The sequence below is a fragment of the Ruditapes philippinarum genome, unplaced genomic scaffold, assembly GCF_026571515.1.
Source record: "Ruditapes philippinarum isolate M1 unplaced genomic scaffold, ASM2657151v2 ctg21456_1_1_1_1, whole genome shotgun sequence".
NCBI lineage: Eukaryota > Metazoa > Mollusca > Bivalvia > Venerida > Veneridae > Ruditapes > Ruditapes philippinarum.
The window spans coordinates 4,471-7,904 of NW_026855764.1; the positions used below are offsets into that span (position 1 = coordinate 4,471).

Below are 3,434 nucleotides of genomic sequence, written 5' to 3' on the forward strand. Positions count from 1 at the left end.
TTTTCATTTATGCCAATTGATAAAGTAAAGAATAATTGGCAAAGATTATTAAAAGAAACTTCATGGATGTATAAGCTAGGTACAATTATTCCTGATGGCATGAATTCCAAAATACTTTATTAATTTTGTAGATTATAATTCTTCATTTTAATATAATATATAATATATTATATAATATTTTATATTTTTTTATACATATAAAAAATTGTATTTTCTAATTTTTGCTTAATATGACTTAAAACTAATTTCATGCCAATATGTAGTTTATGCTGGTTTTCTTATTTTACATTGCTTTTTATTTCTAGAGAACTAATTGATGGATGATCACCAAACTTTGTCTGTATCATTCTTGGGCTAAAAATAGAAAAAAAACCTTTAAACACCTTCTCCTACAGAACTAATTGATGGATGTACACTTAATTTTGTCGACAGCATTCTTGGGTAGTGTTTTATCAAGTTTGCTCATATTAATTTGATTGGGCCCTTTTAGGGGCCACTAAAGCTAAAAATAGAAATACCGTTAAATGTCTACTTCTAGAGAACTAATTGATGGATGATCACCAAACTTTTTCTGTAGTATTCTTGGGTAGTCTTTTATCAAGTTTGCTAAAATTATTTTCATTGGCCCCTTTTAGGGGCTGCAAAAGCTAAAAATAGAAATTCTTTTAAATGTCTATTTCTACAGAACTAATTGATGGATGATCACCAAACTTCGTCAGTAGCATTCTTGGGTAATCTTTTATCAAGTTTGCTCATATTAATTTGATTAGCCCCGTTTAAGCTAAAAGTGAAAAGCAGTTGTTTCTGGTGAGCGACTCAGGGCCATCATGGCCCTCTTGTTATAAATGTATGACATAGTTGTACATCAAGATATCATCAACATTTTTAAGGTTTCATATTTTATGAGAATTTAGGTGGCAAACATTATTAATTCAATGTTTTTTTCTTCATATAGCCAGAGTTTAACAGACTTGCTAATTATTTAGCGGACAGTTGGACATCAAGTTCAGGGTGTATTGCCTGTCAGGAAGATACCATTAATCTTGAGGGATTGCTGGTAAGTTTATAAGTTAACATACTATTATAATAGTAGGGGTGGCAGGATAGGTGTGATGTCAGAATTATAGTAGTCCTTAACCAAGAGGTGACAAGATGATTTTTTAACTCCACATTTAGCTTCAGAAATGAAGAAATTCTTTCATTCTGTAGGGGTAATATATGTTGTATATAATGGTTATGTGAAATTATTTGTTGTATAGGTAGCAAAATGAATGTTAGCAGTGTCTGTATAATGAATAAATAATGACAGCTATTTATAATTACTTTTGCAAATTCAAATTTCTGATTGCAAATAGTTATACAGGGCTCTCTATAGGGTTAGTCCAACAAACTGTTGTACTGTAACTTTAACTAGAATGATAACAGAAAAATGGAATTAAAGTGATATATAGAAAAATGTAACCAGATTGATAAAAAGAAAAATGTAATTAAAGTGATATATAGAAAAATGTAACCAGAGTGATCAAAAGAAAAATGTAATTAAAGTGATATACGGTATAGAAAAATGTAACCAGAGTGATAAAATGAAAAATGTAATTAAAGTGATATACATATATATAGAAAAATGTAACCAGAGTGACAAAAAGAAAAAATGTAATTAAAGTGATATATAGAAAAAATACAACCAGTGATAAAAAGAAAAATGTCATTAAAGTGATATATAGATAAAATGCAACCAGAGTAATCAATAGGGAAAAAAATGTTATTAGAGTGATATATACAAAAATGTTACTTATATATATAATTGATATATATATAAAATGTAACTTGTAAATATAATATTTTGTGACTATTTATTTAAAGGAAGAGGATTATCCATCTATTGTATTGGGAGTGTTTGTGGAGCATCCAACACCATTTCTTAGAGAAGCCTTACAGAATATTGCAGCATTAGATTATCCTAAACAGAAAATTTATTTCTTAATGCATTCATCAGTGAGTGAGCATCTCTTATACTAGATAAACTTGTATTTCTTATTAATTCCATTTGTAGCTCAACTTTTTTTCAAAAGTAAAAAAATAGAGGTATTGTTACAGTCATGGTGGCAATACAGTCTGCAAACTTCAACCTTGATCATTACGTTTTAAGTTATTGGTGCATTAACCATCTAATATAAAAAAGATTTTAAGTTACTTTTTATATCTTTATATGGTAGCCCTGGTTTATTTGTATATATTATGTAAGCCTAATTAATTAAGCATGAACGTTTTGACTTATTTAGCTAACTTTTTTTCCTACTGCCAAACTGTTGAACAATGTGAAAAAGACATCCCGCAGTCAAAAAATATGATGTCTCTTTTACAAGTCTAATTACACTGACTAATTTTATGTACAGTAAGTTAGTACATGTATATACGCTATAACAAGGTGTGTTATCTACAGGATATTGTTAATAAATTGATTAACTTATTTTTAATTTATTTATCTACTGTAGTTTCATTACTGTTTCTCGTTTTGTATTTTTATTTTCAGTTAAGAAATCACCAGAATGAGATAGATTTATTCTTGAACAAGGTTGGAATATTGTACAAGTCTGTCAATACTATAGGTTCATATGATAGTATTGGTGAAGCAGCAGCCAGGAGAGGGCCATGTAATACATATATATAATTATTATATACTTATAAAAGAAATATTGAGAGATATTGACGAAATAATATGCAGTGGTAAAATTTTCGTATTTTCACCAGTATCTTGCCAGACTACTTTCCTCTACATTCAGCCAGTACACAAAATGAAAGTGGAATTCTTTTGAATTGTAAGATAAAAAAAGAACTAAACAAAAAATTCAAGTTTTTATATAAATACAGATTTTTTTTTCTTTCTTGTGGTATGAAAATTGCCACATTTTACTTGTGGCTACCACCACTCGTGAAATGATTCATACTGTTTGATGAAAATAAAAAACTTGAATATGCTCTTCCTCTATCTTTTAATCTCTATACTGTTGGTAGCTCAATATTAGTATTTTTATATCCCTTTAAAATAGAGTGGACTTTTCCAAATTCAAAGTTGGGCATATCCATCAAACCTATTGAGTAAGTAATGGGTTAACTGAAACATTTTTAAAGTTTAAAATTTATGAGAATTTAGGTGGCAAATATTATCAAAATTCAATGTTTTTGTTTTATTTTTTTGTAGATATAGTTTAACAGACTATTATTATTTAGCAGACAGTTGGACATCAAGATTCGGGGTGTATTGCTTTGTCAGGAAGATACCATTAAATCATGAGGAATAACAGGTAAGTTTATAAGTAAACACACAATTATGATAGTAAAGGTGGCAGGATAGGTGTTGATGCCACAGAATTATAAGTTATCAGTTCCCAACCGGTTTAAACTGGAGGAAACTAGGTTTTACCCTTTGTTTT

General features: G+C 28.7%; 1 long non-coding RNA gene across 1 annotated transcript; it reads left to right on the forward strand.

The window, feature by feature from the left end:
- Nucleotides 1-930: 930 nt before the first annotated feature.
- LOC132744298 (uncharacterized) lies at nucleotides 931-3,124 on the forward strand. The gene is made up of 3 exons (XR_009627680.1): nucleotides 931-1,057; nucleotides 1,864-1,995; nucleotides 2,534-3,124. It is a non-coding gene; the product is annotated as an uncharacterized LOC132744298 (long non-coding RNA).
- Nucleotides 3,125-3,434: the final 310 nt, after the last annotated feature.